The sequence below is a fragment of the Charadrius vociferus genome, unplaced genomic scaffold, assembly GCF_000708025.1.
Source record: "Charadrius vociferus isolate BGI_N301 unplaced genomic scaffold, ASM70802v2 scaffold102, whole genome shotgun sequence".
Lineage (NCBI taxonomy): Eukaryota > Metazoa > Chordata > Aves > Charadriiformes > Charadriidae > Charadrius > Charadrius vociferus.
The window spans coordinates 1,701,585-1,711,061 of record NW_009647212.1 but is presented as its reverse complement, the minus strand read 5'-3'; positions in this window follow the sequence as shown (position 1 = coordinate 1,711,061).

Below are 9,477 nucleotides of genomic sequence, written 5' to 3'. Positions count from 1 at the left end.
TCTGCTTGGGACAGCAGTGATGGTCTCACTGACCTTGCCCTGGGTGATCAGAAACTCATTTAATGCTCAGTGTACTCTTTGCAAAACTATACTGAGGGAAAAGTATATTCAGCATGAGAAGCAGGCATGTGTTTCTTCCAAGGATTTTTTGTGGTGCTATTAATTATCTCAAGAGGTGGATTGTGCTCCACTAAATATATTGAAAACTTGTTTAAATTCCTCTTTAGTCTTAGAGATACCGGTTGTAATAAGAACAGGAGAATAAGAATTGCTCGTTCTTGATGCTACAGAGTGTTAAGTGTGGGAAAATGGCCCAGGAAAGCAAGACTGAATGAAAATCTAAGAGTTAAATTTTACTTGCTTCCGTGATTCTCTTTCTAGCCTGTCTGCCTCTTGGGCAGTATCATTAGCTGCTTTCTAAACACTCATTGTCATAGAGAATAAAATTTTACCTCCCACTCTGAAACTTTGTGTAGAGGATTTATTGGCAATGTGACAGCACTTCTGTTCTATAAAGAGCATATAATCACAAGGATTGCACTCTATCAGGACCAGATCCTGAGCACTTCATGTATGTGGAGAATAATTAATGCTCTTAGAAAAAATGAAGGAGAATTCTGGCTGTCTGATTCTTCCCTGAAGACTGGAATTTTATGGTATTCTGGCTTGTGCCACTGAGGCTTAGTTTTTTTACATGTGAAGTTGGAACATGGCTATAAGAAGTATTTCTGTAAGTTTATGTTGATTTGTTCAAGCTTATATAGATATTTATTTATGATAAAGTTATAACATACCCTTTTGTGATGGAAATGGGTTAAAAAGTTCATTTTCTTTAGTACTTATTTCCTTCTCTTTTATCTTTCCATTTTGGCAATGGAAATAGTCAGCTTATTGATTAATCACTGGTTTTAATTCCCCGTTTTGGTGTGCTTGTATCACATGTACTATGCAGGAATATTTAATTGCTTTAAAATAAGGTCATCAATGGAACTAAAACAGATGTGCTTTCCATCTGCTCACACAAACATGCATATGAGTGTTTTGGTTTTAGAAAAATACTATTTTGAAAATCTAGTTTCACAATCAAGCTGGACCTTTTAATAGAGATAATATGCTTGGTGTGCTTGCTAATTGGAGACAAGAAGGCTGAGGTTTTCTGAAAACTGGTCTGAGGGAGAAATAGCCAAATTTCAGTGAAACCGTATTTATATGGATAAAACGTAAAAGCTCAGCAGAGCTCAATAGGTGCTGTCCTGGTTTATGCTGGGGCTGAATTTGTCCTCACAAATCCTACTAGTAAGTAAGTGAGGAAAAGATGGTTATCCTACAGATGGGGAGGAATACGTTGAGACATGAATTATGTGTTTGCCCTTGGAAAACCTTGAAAAGACCTGAATATTGTTTCCTGTAGGCGTTAGGTTGAGCTGTCTGAACATTACTGTAGGAAACAATAGAATTGTCTAGGTTGGAAAAGACCCTTAAGATGGAGTCCAGCCATCAACCTAACACTGCCAAAACCACCACTAGACTGTGACCCTAAACACCACATCTACACATCTTTTAAATACCTCCAGGGTTGGTGACTCAACCATGTCCCTGGGCAGCCTGTTCCAATGCTTCCTGGTACTTACATTCTGATCTTGGATAAATCTCACAATGATTCTGCGTCCAGCCCAAACCATGATATTCTTGAAAATTTTGGAGCCTTCAATAAGATTTTTTTTTTTTTTCCCGTAGTGGATAAAGAGTTTCCTGGAAGTGGAGGCTCTTACTTCTGAAACAGTTCATTAATTTATGGGGGTTTTTTTTGTGGCTAAACTGATGTCTTTTCTTGAACTGTTTGTTTGAATGGTATGATTCTAAGATCAACACATTGGTTTGGAGGGTCAAAACCCCTAAGCTGGTGTCCCTCTGTTGTGAGTCAGTTCAGAAAATAGTTCATCTTCCCACCTCCTATAAAATTATGTCTGCTATGTGTGTTAAAGACCGTTAGCACATAACTAGTTGGAATTAATGGAATCAATCATGCTGGGTGAGTCTCCCACTGAGATGAGGAGAAATGCTACCTTCAAAAGGACTGTAGAGTTCACATTCTCTCAAAGCAGTTTAGTTCATATGTCACACTTGTAGGCTGTGACAAGACAAAAGGGTGATTACAAAAATAAAATCTACATCTATACACACCTGTATCTTTAAGGGTGTTTGTTTAAAATCTAAGTATGAGTCAGGACCTGGATTTGAGCCTAAAATGTGCTGTCCCCAAACAGACAATGTCAATTGTCTGAGTTTTACTGAGATGCATCTGCTGTTGCTTTGACTGACCACCATAATAATTGCCCAAGGAACTGATTCTGCTGTAGCTCTTTCCCAGGATTAAGATACATGCTTACTTTGTCTCTCTGTACCAGAAACCTGGAATGTGTCTGTGGTGAACCTGTGACACCATCTTGAATGCAATGAAATCATTTTGAGTGCCAAAATCATTTCACTTCTGTTGCTGAAACTCAGGTAGAATCAGATCTCAGCAACCAAGCTATTCGGGTTTGTCCATTTTAGGACATAAACCTAGAAGCAGAGAAGGGTAAAGAAAGGAAAATAATGGAGAAAAACATTCTCAGAGTGAATATTTGGAGTCACCTGTAACTCCTGAAAATAGTTCATTTTGTAAGAAGGTAAATAAAATGTTGACATATTTGTTTTTTCATCTGTTCAGTGGTTCCTCAAGTGTCCTTAAACTCCTCTTCGCCTCATTCCAGTGGTAACTAACTGTGGGATCATCAAGTTTTCAGGCTGTTTGATTTGTTAAACAATTTTCTAAGTAAAGACTTCTTATCTTTCAGGAACCCTGGATGTTTCTGGTACTAAGTACCATCTTGCTTCACCAGTGTGACTAAAAGAAAAAGGAGCAGAATCTAAATCTGTCCAAACATATCACTGAAAGTTTACAAAGGTAGTGGAGAACGAACACATGAAAATGTCCTCATCAGGTATATTCTGGAGTGCGTGCACTCTAAGCAGTCCTTGAAAACCCACTAAGAACTAATGTTGGGGTGTGTGAACAGTGTAGAGACTTTGCGCAAGAGCTTCCAAGAGGATGGAAAATTTTGATTAAAGTTGGGGCCTTTGGAACTTTCAGGTTGCTAGAATATGTGCCTGCTGAGCATAAGAGCTGCAGTTTTTCAAAGATTTATTGGTTAAATGAGAAGTTTTCATAAGGTCCATAAAGGCCACCTCTCTGGTTGCAAAAGAAATCCCCTGGCTTCCCTACCAAACTTCAAACTGCTTGATTCAAAGCAGGAAGGCAATAATGCATTTCAAAGAAGAGAAAGTCTTGATAATATCTTAATACAACTAAATATTTTCCTGTAGATATATTCTCAGCAACAGTCTTTGGTTAATTTTTCGTTTGTGAAACAGCAGTAATGGTAATCAGCCTGGCAGATACCTGGCATACAAACTTAAATTCAAACTATGTAAGTGGCATGACATCATAACCTCTAAGGCTGCCAGACAATTTTCATTATAATGATAGGCAGCACTGTCAACTTCGCTGATAATGAATCCAGTTTATAAGGTGCAGCCTGATATTTCAGGAAAGAAATGTAGGTGTTCATTTGTTCACAGAAGTGCCATGTGTCATTTTCCCTGCTCAGGCCTTGTTCCATGAGAACAGCTGAGTTTTGTCTGAGTAAGGATTGTGTTATGAAGTTGACAGTGTGGAAAATAGGAGGTGGCCTTTTTCAAGGGATGCTCCAAAAGCTGTGGAATCACAATCCAGTCACTTATGTGGTCTGTCATTGTGAAAATCTGTGTTAAATCTTTTTTGAGTTAAGAATTTCATTAAGAGACAAAGGAGCCATGTCGTCTTAGGTGAGTTTTTAGGAAGGATGTTGCCACTGAATCCATGCATAATACTGGGCATAAGGAGTATATATAGTTTTCTTTGGCCAGGAAGGATCTTTGTTTAGCCTTGTGTATATCATGGGCAAGTTAGACTCATTCAGTTTTTCTTGTATTGAATCTGGCACCTTGTGCTGGACTGAAGTTTATCAACTCAAAAAAATGTTTATCAAGAAATTGGCAATCTGCTACTTCTTTGGGCAGTTTGTTTGAAGTTGTTTTTTTTTCCACCAGCAATGTTTAAAATGCTTCTTATTGTATTACTTTATTTTGATTTTAATTTCCAGGAATTGCTTCGTGATTTGTCTTTCTGAATTAGACTGAAAGAGTACTATAGTAGAAAGTACATCTTCCTATAGGAATCTGTGTGCAATAATCAAATTGTTCTTGTTATTTTAGTGATAAAAGTGGTTAATATGTTTAGTTTCATTTAAGATTGCACTGCAAACTTTTTGGTTTTTTTCCTTGGTTCTATACTAATTTTTATAATTTTTGTGTCCTTACCTTCTCAGGGAAACCTATCTTCATCTTTTTTTCAACTTAGTGTGAAACAAGGGACAAGTATTGTTGTATCAGAAAGGAAATAAAGGACTCAACTTTGTTTAGAGAAAGACACACTATTACAAAAATGTTTAAGCCTGGATTACACTTAGTGGTTTCCCCCCCCACCCCCCGAACCACCTCAGTCTGTACATCTTAAAGGATAGCTGGAAGCGCAGTGTGCGTTTCTGTGTAATAGAAAACTACTGGCCAAAGTAATTTGAGTGCCTTGCACTTGAAGATACCAGGAGTGATTTACCGATACTATCGAGTAAGCTTTGCAGCATTGTGTTGACAAAGATAAAGTAGTGTCCTCTTTCCACAGAGGAGAAAAGAGGCAAAGTCTGTGTGACATGAGGAAGTTGACATGAGTCTGAGGAAAAACTGAACCCAGTAGCCCCAAAGGTCAGTTTCTTGGGTTCCCTGGTTGATGCCAGTAAGAATTAACTGGTTATGGGTTTGAAAAATACCACATGATATTTTTTCTTGGCAAAATCATAGAATCATTTAGTTTGGAAAAGACCTTTAAGATCACCAAGTCCAACCATGCACCTAACAAATGTTACTTTGTGTTAAATATAGAATTATCATACCAGTTGTGAGATCTTCTCATATAAGTGAAAAGAGGTGCAAAAGTGCTACAATTCTATTCAGCGTAATTTCAAGTTTAAATCCTATTACTTTTCTTAGCACAAGTCTGTTCTTGGATGTAGGTGTAATTGATCATTAATGCAAGACACACTGCTGTTAGGCAGAAAGGCAATTCATCTCATGTTAGCTTCTTTATTTCAAAGGCATAAAATACTTCAAGTTAGATGAAAATGAAGTGTTTAAAAATCCCACACTGTGAATCGTTGCCATACTTTCTCCATTTCCAAGGGTGAAGGATATTATTTACTTTTAAGAACATTCAAAGATTTTAGTGATGAAATAGCCACCTTGTGCTTTGAAAGGAAACGTGGGACAGCTGATGTTCCATCAGGTCTGAAAGGTACTGAGGTGCCAAGTCAGAAGGCCAGTAATTAGTGTTTATGCACACAGCAGTGTGCCAGATAAGAGCGGAATAGTGGCTGATGAGAAAATGGTGGTTTAAGAAACTGCATTGTTGATACAATGATAGGTATCGACAAAGCACATAGGTACAGTGATCTGATCAGGCACAGTAGGGATGTGCACATGTCACAACTTATACTAATGTGTACAAGCTCTTCTGCAGCAATAAGTGCTCAACAGGCTTTAGAAGAGTGGAGTGTAGTTTAATAATAGATTCTTAGAGTAGGATTCACCAACACATCCCGTATGCTGATAAATCCATGCAAGGTACATAGTCCATTTATTATTTGCATTTTGGAGACAAATGGAAATACGTGATAAAGTTGTCTATCATTGTAAGAGAAGATCTGGGGTAGAATCTAAGTTCTTGTCATATACTACTTCTACTGTATATTACAGTGGAATTGTTTCCTCTCCCCAGAAAGCAGCAATTGAACCATTCTTAACATAAACAAAACAAAAAAAGTATTAACTGGTTCTCAGTGGATTAACCTGCTGCCTGAATTTAAATCCTGCTTGATGCTGTTACCAGGAGTTACAAGAGACTTCTACCTTTCACTTGAATCTGCACAGATTCAAATTTAGACTAAGAAAGCAAAATAGGAAATTATGAACATCTAGCTTTAAACTGATTTCAAAAGAAAACTGTGTATTGGGGAAGAGCTTTTAAGAACTTTAGCAAACCCAGCGGAAAAACATTCTGTGTTTGTGTATTTGAAATTCAGATGTGTCTTGTGGCTTTGAGTTCACCATTGTTTTTCCTCTGGCCTTGTGAACAGGAGTGACATCAAGAGAGAATGAGGGATGCTTTGATTCCGTGGGATCCATGCTCTGGAGAGTTTTTTAATAGGTGAATTAATTTTTGAAATTACTAGGTGTATGGCAAGGATTCTCAATCTCACTCTATAGCGCTCTCCTATTCAAAGCTAGGATGAGATTGTTTGCTGGACTTGATTATCACAGTGCTTTTAGTAGGTAACCAGGTTACTTGTTGCACAGATCTAAACAAAAGAGCAAATGGTATAAGTCACTGTTAGTTTTCATACTGCAAATTTTCCTATTGAAAAAAAAAACTGTAATTGAATCAATTTTTTTATACAAAAGCATCAATTTCTTAGAGATACTGAGGTGGTTTTTTAGGTTTTTTTTTTGTTTTGTGGCAGGAAAAGTAAAAATTATGAGTTTTATGCACCAGATAGGATTTTAAGTGCCCAAATAAATCCATCTTCTACATATAAATGTCAATGTGAAGTTATAGGTTTCATTTAGTCCTGTTGAGTGCATACAAATTCTTTGACACTTCCTTTCTCACAAATTGTTGTGGTTGATTTTCTTTTTGCTTAAAACAATCACCTTTTTTCCTTGTTTGAGCAGTCCATACGGTATGAAAGAACTTCGGTATCTAGTGCTACCTTTCTGTAAGTGCTGGTGAGCTTAGAGAAAGGGAACTCGGATTTGGGGGTTATATATTCAGCTCATTTTGAAACTTGTGCAGCTTTGGACAAATCACCTTCATTTCTTGTCCTTTAGCTCCCTAAACACAAAAGGGAAATAAATGTTTCCCTCCCTCGAGCAAATGCTGAGAGGCTCAGATGGAAACTACTGGAGAAGGACGAAGCGCTGTGTAATATTATTAGCTTCGTTAATCCAGGTCAGCCCATTTGTTTCTCACAAAGCCTGTAAAAGAACTGAATTGCCTCTGTTCTGTTATTTGTATTTCCTCAGTGTTCTCCATCCTGTCTCCAAACTGAACAATTTTAGCTGTTGCTACAGGGTTTAAAACTCCTGATTTGTGGCAATAACTCCCACAAAGATGCATTATGGGCACTGAAGTGATTATCTTGAACTGGCAGAAAAAGGCAACCTAACTGGAGATTGCATTTCACTGTCTGCCCCTCAGCCTCACACCTGCTTTACTGACTCACTGCTCCATCCCTGAGAGCTTTATTCATTAGTAAGGGCCATTCAAGCATTTAACGGAGCTCTTTACATTGAAACAGCTTTGTTTGCTCCTATCTATCTTTTAGGCTTCTTTTGCTGAAGAAAGTCCTTTAAAATGATGTAATTATGCTATGACTCTACTCAGTGAGCCCCTCCTTGCTCTCCTGAGTAGCTTTGCTGTCCCTCCCCTGCAGGTGGAAAAAGTACCCATTAAAGCCAAATTGTAGGTTTTTTCCAAAAAAATAAACAACAAAACTCCAGGCAAAACATTAAGAAAGTTCAAGTAGTTGCATATAGTAAGATGCTGTTGCAAAGCTTTGTTTTATAACGTTTGGAGGGGATTGGAGGATTTTAGCAGTCTGTAAATTTTTCTTTGTATGATTCCTAGGGGTTTGAACTGTGTACTAGAATACATCTACAGGCAGACTTTAATATTAAAAGTAGCTAATTATTTTGGTTTTAATAGATTTTTAAAACTCTCAGAAATACACCCCCTGAGCAGAGAGAATAAGATTGTTAGAAAATCCTAGGAAATGCATGAATTTAGAATTAAACCCGTCGCAGTGCAAATAACACATGGGTAAGAACAATGGCAATAACATATTCAAACGAAGCATAAGCCATTTCATTGAAATAAGGTAAGATTGAAGCATTAATTATTGAAGAGCCCCATATAAGTTCACCTCTTTTTGGACTTCTGTATGGACAGCATGATTAAGCTATGAGCTTAATCCTGTTGTGGGGGAAAAAGTGAGTCCATCCTTAACAAGAAAGCAGGAGCCTTCTCATTTAACTCTTTCTACCTCAAAGACCCAGTTGAGTAAGTAAAGAATAACCATAAATTCTCTGGGCCTAGAGATTGCAGTCCCTCTGGGCGTAGAAGTCCCAATGGCAAGGTCCCGTGGAGCCCAACCTCTTTTTCTGTTCAAGGCTGTAAAGGTTTTTCTGTTGAATTTTAGCATTTGGAATTTAGTTCAACCAATATAAATAATGACCCATGTTTATTTATCACTGATTAGCTTCTAAACAACAGTGCCCTGCACCTGGGTCACAACCACTGCAGGCAGAGCTACAGGGTTGGGGAAGAGTGGCTGGAAAGCTGCTTGGTGGAAAAGGACCTGGGGGTATTGGTTGACAGCTGGCTGAATGTGAGCTGGCAGCGTGCCCAGGTGGCCAAGAAGGCCAACAGCATCCTGACATATGTCAGGAATAGTGTGGTCAGCAGGACTAGGGAAGTGATTGTCCCCCTGTACTTGGCACTGGTGAGGCTGCAGCTCGAATACTATGTTCTGTTTTGGATCCTTCACTACAAGAAAGATATTGAGGTGCTGGAGTGTGTCCAAAGAGCAATGAAGCTGGTGAGGGGTCTAGAGCACAAGTTTAAAAGGAGTGGCTGAGGGAACTGGGGTGGTTTAATCTAGAGAAAAGCAGGTTGAGGGGAGACCTGATTGCTCTCTACAATTACCTGAAAGGAGGTTGTAGTGAGGTGGGATTTGGTCTCTTCTGTCAAGTAACAAGTGATAGAACAAGAGGAAATGGCCTCAAGTTGTGCCAGGAGAGGTTTAGGATGGATATTATGAAAAATTTCTTCACCAAAAGGGTTATCAAGCATTGGAACAGTCTGCCCAGGGAAGTGGTTGAATCACCATCCCTGGAGGTATTTAAAAGATGGGTAGATGTAGTGCTTAGGGACATGGTTTAGTGGTGGTTTTGGCAGGGTTAGGTTAATGGTTGGACTTGATGATCTTAAAGGTCCCTTGCAACCTAGACAATTCTAGGATTCTGTGATCACCAGTCTCTGGCTCCTGGATGCACCAAACTTTCTCTTCCTGTTGTGATACACAGAATTTTTTGGGCTTCCAAATTATTGATTTTAGATGTTGAAGACTCAGTCCTGATACTCTTTAAATTGGCTTAATGCTGTTATCATTTAGGGCTTACTTTAAGTTGGAGGAAATCTTGTGCTAAATATATAAAGGTAAACTACCTCCATTTCTTTCATTTTAGGCTGGAGTCTTATTTCTTTAAAAGATTACTGGCTGT